Below are 10,001 nucleotides of genomic sequence, written 5' to 3' on the forward strand. Positions count from 1 at the left end.
GCTGGAAGGGGTAGATAACTGTTGTAAATAAAACATTTTTGGTTTTGTCTGTGGTTTACATTTCTCGATCGTTCGGTCCTTACTTTCCAGACAGCCCTAGCAGGGAGAATAGGACTTCTGGTCAGGTCAAAATAAGGTTACAAATACAAATCAAACAGGGGTAATAGAGGAGTACGTCTATTAACAAATAAGAAAACAGGATTACAGATGAACTTTTATCAACACGATAGTGAACACATTATCGCAACCACGACAGACACGAAACCCACAGCCATCGATGATGAACGAATGACGACATTAGAAATATTATTCATATAGTTAACTGAGACGAAAATTTATTTGTGATGGGGAACAGGATATCAATTATAGGCGAAGGAATACAAGGAAAAACAGTCGAAGAATATAGATTGGGAGAAAGGAGTGAAAGAGGAAGCCGAATCGTATAATTCTGCCTAGGCCATAATTTAATCAGCACTAATACTTTTTATGGAAGTCATGAGAGCAGGACGCATGCTTGGAAAATTCTTGGAGTCAGTAGAAGTTTCATATTGACTATATAATTGTACGACAGATTTGTAAATCAAATCTTAAACTGCAAAACAGTTACAGAGGCAGACGTGGACACAATCCACACGTTAGTGAATATGAACTTTACTTCTTTTAATCTTATTTCATCCTAATCACCTCATATGGAGGAGGATGGTCTTTCAGGGGTACAAAATTACGCTCTTCAGCCAAGAATAGTTTCAAACATATAACAAATGCGGAGAAACATTAGAACTGTCTATCTTTTGTAAAAAAGAATCAACAGTGGGGAGCTAGAAAACGAAAATATGTACATATTAAAAATAAATTGCAGAATGGTCAAAGTATTCTAAGAAAAATCCGTGAGGCACTGCACTTTCACTTTAAATGTGAAGGACCAGCACTGGGAGAGAAGTTTTTCGGGAGCAGAATACGTTCCATAGGGTTGCGGAGTGTGGATAGAAGATGGGGATCTATTGCGTAAGGAAACTATGGAGTTGAAGGTAGTTGTTGGAGTGTTGGAGTCGGTAGTGGGAAGACAAAGTGGGAGAGATAGTGGGTGACGAGAAGTTTTGCGTGTGGATATGGTAGTCGTAAAAAGAGGGAAGGGATTGGGATTTATGGGGAGGGAAATGTAGAGAGGATAGGTGGGGAAAGAGTTATATTTGATTCAAAAGATGAATATCGGAGCGGATCTCATTGTCTGGGAGAGAAGAACTGTACTTTAAAATCAGCTTGTATAACGTAACGTGCAGCACTCTAGCTTGCAAGACAAAAAAGTGAACCAAGCTCGGATCTAATCCACGCGACAAATTAACAACCGTACTAGATGCGCTGGTCAACCTGACGGTGGTTGTTACGCTGTTTATTATGCTCGTTTAGGCCAATGTTGGGCTAGTCCCAACTTTCTCTTAACCAAATACGACATTCAGTACTGTCACACACAGAACAAAGTTTACACAATCAACAGACAGGTGGAGCACATGACTTGCATCCCTGACAACTATTTCGACAAGAAGGACCGCCGGTCGCAAAGTTAAACAAAACAAGTATAGTAGACTTGAGTACAGGGGTCCCCGTACTAGACAGCATTAACGCTAAATGAAAGATGTGAAATACGAGATGCAGATTAAAACGAAAGGAAAACTACGAATGCGTAATCTTGAGAGATGAAACAGCGAAGGCAGCTGAGGATGGAGTATGCAAAAAGAGAAAGTGCAGTAGATATCATTGGATAACACATGAATAACTGAATGTAACTGCCGAAAGAAGAAAATATAATTCAGCAAATGAAGCAGGTAAAGGAGAGATATGAGATGGACAAGAAGAGTAAAATAGCAAAGTAGAAACGGCTAGATGAGAAATGCATGGACGTAGAAGCTTGCAGAATTAGGAGAAAGGTACACGCTGCCTATATGAAAATTAAAATGATATTTGGACCAATGGGAATATGAAGATGTAAGGTGTCAAGTCACCTCAAATCTAAGAAGGGAAAGCTAAAAGATGCGATACATAGACTGGCTACACAAGAGAAACGAACTTTTAGGCAGTTTTATGGTATGAAAGCGGAGTCAGATTATGATAAGTTGTGAGATATAATACAGTGAGAATTATTCATAGCGCACAGAAAGAGCTAAGCAGATGCAAGGCCGAAGGAGTATGTGACTGAGTTTTCAACTTCACATGATAGATACAAGAGAGAGGCAAAATACTATCAGATTCCAAGAAGAATGTAATAACTCTAGTTTCAAAGAAGGTAGTTGCTGACAGGTGTGAATATTGCCGAACTGTCAGTTTAGTAAGTCATGTCTGCAAAATACTTAGTACGAATTACTTACAGAAGAATGGAAGAACTGGTAGCAACCGACCTCGAGGAAGATCGGGTTCGACACCGGAGAAATACAGAAACACGAGAGGCTGTACCACCCCTATGCCTTACCGTAGGTGATAGGTTAAAGAAAGGTAAACCTACATTTATAGCAAGTGTAGATTTAGAAAAAAACTTGTAACAATATTGATTCTTTGCTGTTTTCCCCAATACAGGGAACTACATGTTTTTTACGATTGGTACAGAAACAGAATCGCACTAATATGAGTCGCAGGACATGAAAGAGAAGTCGCAGCTGAGACGGGAGTGAGACAGTATTGTAGCCTATCCCCCATGTTATTTCAAAATGGCTCAAATGACTCTGAGCACTATGGGACGTGACTTCTGAGGTCATCATTCCCCTAGATCTTAGAACTAATTAAACCTAACTAGCCTAAGGACATCACACACATCCATGCCCGAGGCAGGATTCGAACCTGCGACCGTAGCAGTCGCGCGATTCCAGGCTGTAGCGCCTAGTACCGCTCGGCCATCCCGGCCGGCCCATGTTATTTAATTTGAACAATGAGCAAGCCGTATATTAGACCAAGAAGAAATTTGGAGTGGGAATTAAAGTTCAAGCAGAATAAACAAGAAAACTGAGGTGAAATTTGTAATTCTATCAGAGGAAGCAAGGGACTTGGAAGAGCATTTAAATAGAATGAGTAGTGTCTTCGAAAGACATTATACGCGTGAGATGAACAACAACAAAAGTAAAACGAGAGTAATGAAATGGGGTCGAATTAAGTCAGGTGATGAGTAGGATTGTGAACTGAGACACCAAAAGTAGCGGAGTTTTAAAATTTGAACGGCAAAATAACTGACGATGGCTGAAGATGAGGGAATACAAAATGCAGACTGTCTACAGCAAGAAAATTATTTCTGAAGAAGAGGAATCTGTTAACATCTAATATCAATTTAAGTGTTCTGAAGTGTATCCTGAAGGTGTTCGTCCGGAGAGTAGCTTTTTATGGAAATGAAACGTGGAAAATTAGCAGTTCAGATAAGACAAGAACAGAAAATTTGGAAATGTGGTGCTACAGTAGAATGCTGAAGATTAGATGGGTGGATCGAGTAACTAATATGCAAGTACTGAATCGACTTCGAGAAGACAGAATGCACGGCACAACTTGACTAATACAATATGTCCTATCAATCGATCCCTCCTGAGGCATGAAGATACCGTCAGTTTGGTAATGAAGGGAAGTGCGCGGGGTAAAACTTGTGTAGGGAGACCATGGGATGAATACAGTAACCTATTTAAATGGAGGTAGACTGCAGAAGTTACTCAGTGATGAAAGCGCTTGAACAAGATAGAGTAGCATGGAGAGCTGCATCAAACCTATCCTCGGACTGCAAATCGTGAAAAACTACAAACAAAGCCACACACGTTTCACGAAAACTTCCAGTACAGGCACTAAGGACCTTGCCGTCGTACGTCCAATTCCAAATCTTCATCATTATCACCATCAATACTTGCAGTGAGGTAACCTTGTAAGTGATTCATTGGGAATCGGGTTTTCCAGCTGCCTTGGTATGTCATCTACCTTACTTTACTGTGTGTTGACACAAAATGCTTCACTGAATAATTTAGAGTCCAGTGACTCAGTCACCCTGCATTTTCGCTCCCTATATATGTCGGAACGAGGCTATTAACAAGCACTCTGGTAGTGCCACCCATAGGGCATTATTTATACACTATTTTTCATCCGCATGTATTGCAGATACAGATTACCATAACAACATTAACAGAGCTCCAATAATACTATTCATTATTCCGGCATCGATGTATGATGCATTTGCTTGACAAATGCAAAGCAATCCCCGTCGCCCGTCTCCCTTCCACTGTATGCGGAACCCTCCTTCTTCATCAATAAAAATGATTGCTAACTCTTCCGTATCTAACAATCGCGATGAATTTTAATTTAGTTTATAGCTTCTCCGAAACAACACGTAAAGTATTATCATTAAAAGTATTTTATCGTCCCTAAATATTAATCACAGAAGTGATTCATGTTAACGAATTACTCCAAAGAAATTGAATATCTTGTAGAAGAACATATGATTTGTGGTTTCGACAATGGTATTAAATGTATTAGACCGTGAAATTCCATGGCTACGGATCTTTAAGATTTCACTCATTTCATATGAAAGTTCTACGGACGTAGATACTAAATATTTCAGATAAATATTTTTCATCAATGTATTACATTTTCCAGGACATTCTATCAGAGTGAAAGAACAAGTTCCCATTACCTGTCAGTCCAAGACAGAAACAGAAGATAGAAGAAGACTTGGGGTTTAATGTCCCGTTGACGTCGATATCATTAAAGACAGTGACTTCTTAGATGCATATTAATTGCATATGGAATCAACTGTGGTCTCTTTCAGAATAATATCATTATTAGCCTCAAACAATTCACGGGAACCACGTCATTTTATTGCATTTGCATTTTGCGCCGTCATACGGTTTATTACCAATAGTTGGAAATGGCTCAATACAGATTTTCTGAGAGTCTAGTGACCTACCGTTAGACTATACGTGCAGTCATAGTCTCCCTTCCATGTTGTTGTCGTTGTTGGTGTTGTTATGGTATTCAGTCCAAAGACTGGTTTCATGTAGCTCTCCTTGCTACTACATCTTGTGCAAACCTGTTCTACTCTGAACAATTACTGCAACCAACATCCTTCTAAATCTTCTAACTGTATTTACCTCTGGATTTCCCTCTGCAATATTGTCCCCTCGTCTTTCCACATACGCACACACACTCTCGTCCTGTACTAAACTGGCGATCCCTTGATATACCAGAATATGTCCTATCAACCGATCCGTTCTTTTAGTGCCGCTCGGGGTAGCCCCGCGGTCTGGGTGCCTTGTCATGGTTCTCACGGCTCCCTCCGTCGGAGGTTCGAGTCCTCCCTCTGGTATCGGTGTGTGTGTTGTCCTTAACGTAAGTTACATTAAGTTATATTAAGTAGTGTGTGAGATTAGGGATCGATGACCTCAGCAGTTTGGTCCATAGAACTTACCACAAATTTCCAAAATTTCCTTCTTCTAGTCAGGTTGTGCCACAAATTTCTTTTCTTCCCAGTTTTTTTCCTGTGCCTCCTCATTAGTTGTGTGATCTATCCATATAATCTTCATCATTCCTCCGCAGCACCACATTCCAAAAATTTCTATTCTCTTCTTGTCTAAACTGTTTATCGTCCATGTTTCGTTTACGTACATGACTACACTTCATACAAATATTTTCAGAAAAAACTTTTTTGACACATAAATATGTTAACACACTTCTCTTTTTCAGAAATGTTTTTCTGACCATGCCAGTCTACGTTTTATATCCTCTCTACTTCGGCCATCGTCAGTTATTTTGCTGCCCAAATAGCAAAACTCATCTACTACTTTAAATATCTTATTTTCTTATCTAATTCTTTCAGTATCGCCTGTTTTAGTTCGCCTACATTCCATTATCCTATCCTCGTTTTGCTTTTTTTGATGTTCATTATATATCCTCATTTCACGACCCTGTCCATTCAGCTAAACTGCTCTTCCAAGACTTTTGCTGTCTCTGAGAGAATTACGATGAGATCGGAAAACCTAAGAGCTTTTATTTCTTCTGCCTGGACTTCTATTCCTACTACAGATTTTTTTTTTGTTTGCTTTACTGCCTTCTCAATGGTCACATTGAATAACATCAAGGATAGACTACAACCATGTCTCACTCTCTTCTCAACCACTGCTTCATTTTCATGACCCTCGACTCTTATAACTGCCACCTGGTTTCTGTGTAAGTTGTAAATAGCCGTTCGCTCCTTGTAATTTGACTCTGCTACCTTCATAAATTCAAAGAGAGTGTTCCATTCAACATTGTCAAAATCTTTCTGCGAGTCTACGAATGCTATAAATGTAGGTTTGGCTTTCTTTAACCTATCTTCTAAACGAAATCGTGGTGTACACGTTGTCCCGCGGCTTCTTCCATTTCTCTGGAATCCAACCTGATTTTCCTCGAAGTCGGCTTCTACAATTTTTCCGTGTTCTGTAAGGAATTCGTGTTAGTATTTTGCAACCATGACTTATTAAACTGATAGTTCGGTAATATTAGCAACTATCAGTACCTGCTTTCTTTTGAGTGGGAATTATTATATTCTTCTTGAGGGTATTTGGCCGGCCTCATTTATCTTTCACGCTAGATGGAGGAGTTTTGTCATGGCTGACACTCCCGAGTATATCAGTATTTCTGATGGAATGTCGTATACTCTCAGGGCGTTCTTATGACTTATGTACCTGAAAGCTCTGTCAAATTCTTCTTGCAGTATCGTATCTCCCATCTCATCTTCATCTACGTCCTCTTTCACTTCTATAATACTGCCCTCAAGTACATCTCTCTTTTTATAGACCCTCTACATACTCCTTCCACTTTTCAGCTTTCCCTTATTTGCTCAGGACTGGTTTTACATCTGAGCTCTTGATATTATTAAAGCTGCTCCTCTTTTCTCTAATAGTCTCTTCTGTTTTCCTGTAGGCCGTATCTAATTTTCCCCTTGTGATGTATGCTTCAAATCCTTACATTTATCCACTAGCCATTCTTCCTTAGCCATTTTGCACCTCCTGTCAATGACGGATTTTAGAACTTTGTATTACCTTTCACCTGCTTCATTTACTGCATTTTTACATTTTCTCCTTTCATCAATTAGAGCCAATTGTTCCAGTGTTATCCAGCAATTTCTGCTAGGCCTTGTGTTTTTACCTCTTTGTTCCTCTGCTGCCTTCGATATTTCATTTCTCAAACCTACCCATTCGTCTCCTACTACATTCCTTTCCCCTGTTCTTGTCAATTTTTGTCTAATGCTCCGTCTTAAATCTCTGATTCCGCCACCTTATCCAGGTCCCATTTCCTTAATTTCGTTTTTTTGTGTTTTGTTTTGTTTTTTCTTTCTTTCTTTTTTTTCTGCTGTTTCTTCAGTTTCAATCTACAGTTCATAACCAGTAAATTGTAGTCAGAGTCCTCCATATCCGCCCCTGGAAATTTCTTACACATTAAAATCCGGTTCCTAAACCTCTGTCTTCCTATTACATAACCAATCAGAAATCTTCTGATGTTCTATTGTTTCATGATTCTTAAAGCAATGATTAGCGATGATTAAAGTACGTTCTGTGCAAAACTCTATGAGGCTGCTTCCTCTTTCATTTCTTTCCCCCAATCCATATTCATCTACTGTACTTCATTCTCTTGCTTTTCCTACGCCGGCCGGAGCGACCGAGCGGTTCTAGGCACTACAGTCTGGAACCGCGCGACCGTTACGGTCGCAGGTTCGAATCCTGCCTCGGGCATGGATGTGTGTGATTTCCTTAGGTTAGTTAGGTTTAAGTAGTTCTAAGTTCTAGGGGACTGATGACCTCAGAAGTTGAGTCCCATAGTGCTCAGAGCCATTTGAACCATTTGAACCTTTTCCTACTAGGGAATTTATGTCCGCATTACTATTAAATTTTCGTCTCCATTAACTACCTGAATAATTTCTTTTATTTCGTCACACATTCCTTGAATCTCTTCATCATCTGCGGAGCTAGTTGGCATATAAACTTGTACTACGGTCATTGGTGTGGGCTAAGTGTCTGTCTTAGCTGCAATAGTGCGTTCACCATGCTGTTCATGGTACCTTACCCTCATTCCCATTTTCTTATTTGTTAGTAAACCTACTCCTGCATTATCCCTTTTTGATTTTGTAGTTATAATCCTGTATTTGCCTCACCAGAAGTCCTATGCCTCCTACCATCAAACTTCAATAATTCCCACGATATCTAACTTTAACCGATCCACTTCCCTTTTTAATTTTTTTTTACCTACCAGCCTGATTAAGGGATCTAACGTTCCACGATCCAATCCGACGAATCGCTGTCTTCTTTCTCCTTACGACGAAACCCTCCTGAACAGTTCCCGCCAGGAGATCCGAATGGGGAACTGTTTCACGCCTGAAATATTATACCCAAAAGGATGCCATTATATTTTAACCACACAGTACAGCTGCATGTCGTGACGAAAAATTAGGGCTGTACTTTCCCCTTACTTTAAGCTGTTCGCAGTACAAGCACAGCAAGCAGTTTTAATTGATGTTACCAGGCCAGATCAGTCAATCATCCAGACTGTTTCCCCTACAACTACCGAAACGATGGCTTTCTCTCTTCAGGAACCAGACGTTTGTCTGACCTCTCAACAGAAACAGATACAGCCCCCCCCCCCCCCCCCCCCCCGTTGTGGTTATACCTCCGGTACGGATATCTGTATCACTGAGGTCCCTAAGCCTCCTCACCAACGGCAACGTCCATGGTCCATGGAGGGGCTTCCTTCCATATACACATCAGTTCATCAGTCTGTGTGTCCTTTGTGAGATCCGACACGGAAGCTGCTGTCAGCCCGAATTTCATACTTTGTTTGTCCTGTAATATCTCTCTTGCGGTGGTTGTGTTTCCCTTAAACGAAACAGTACCAGCTCCATTCGCAACAGAAAACACATTTTAACGATCTGCGACGCTGTACCTCAGGTTAAGTAAGATACGAAGGAAGACACTAGGCTCTATCTCCTTTCTACACTACAAAAAGAATGTTTCTGTCCCCTCATTTCTTTCATTACTCAATGAACCTTACATATATTTTTCACGCTTCGCTGGCATTGACAGTTTCAGGAATGTTATTTCCTCTCGGAATGTTCTAGTTAATTGCAAATATATTACTTCAAAATTTATCTTAGTTTGCCTCAATAAAACATTTAAAAACAATTTTCATACAAAATATACAGGCCCATCTTCCGATCAATACTGAGTTTTATACCCTCGTGCATATCAAAAAACAAAGTAAAGAATACCTCGTTAGCCTATTCTCCTACAATTTATCTGCATATTTGGCATCAGAGATATAAAATGTTCATAACTCTAAAATTTGTTGTAGGCACATCTTGGCTTTGTCATCAAATGGACAGCTGATAATAAGCTGTCCAATGCTACATAAACGTTTTGTTTGAAGCATTAGATAAAAAAAGCATGAAGTAACTTAGATATAAGAATATATTTATACTAATAGTACTTGGGTGTGCTGAAAAGCAACGACACAGAATTTTTTATATGAAACCTCATAAGAATTTTGAATAAAACAAATTATTTAACATTCTACATCTTTTTCCTTCATATCTACATATTTATGTCTCAACATAGTCACCCTGGCGACCATCACATTTCTCCCAAATAGAGACGAGTTTGTTGATACCGGCCTTGTAGAATATCCGACTTTCTGGACAGAACCACAGCCTCAACTCTGTTTTCACCGCTCCATCTCTATCAAATTGAAAGCCTCGAAGGTGTTCTCTAAGTTTTGGAAAAAGATGAAATTGGGATGTAATCGAGTCGGGGCTATTTGGAGAATATTGATGAAAATGATGACAATGAACCCCCATTTCTGAATACAAAGGAGAAATTGTAGCCATTACTTCAATCGTATAAAATCTACCACCTCGTAAAATTTAGATATTCTTCAAATTATAACGGAACAGTCCGAAAATCTTAGAAGCCATTCTTGATATCTTTCGCATTAACTTCTATGAACGAAGAGGTAACTTA

The sequence above is a fragment of the Schistocerca piceifrons genome, chromosome X, assembly GCF_021461385.2.
Source record: "Schistocerca piceifrons isolate TAMUIC-IGC-003096 chromosome X, iqSchPice1.1, whole genome shotgun sequence".
Classification (NCBI taxonomy): Eukaryota; Metazoa; Arthropoda; class Insecta; order Orthoptera; family Acrididae; genus Schistocerca; species Schistocerca piceifrons.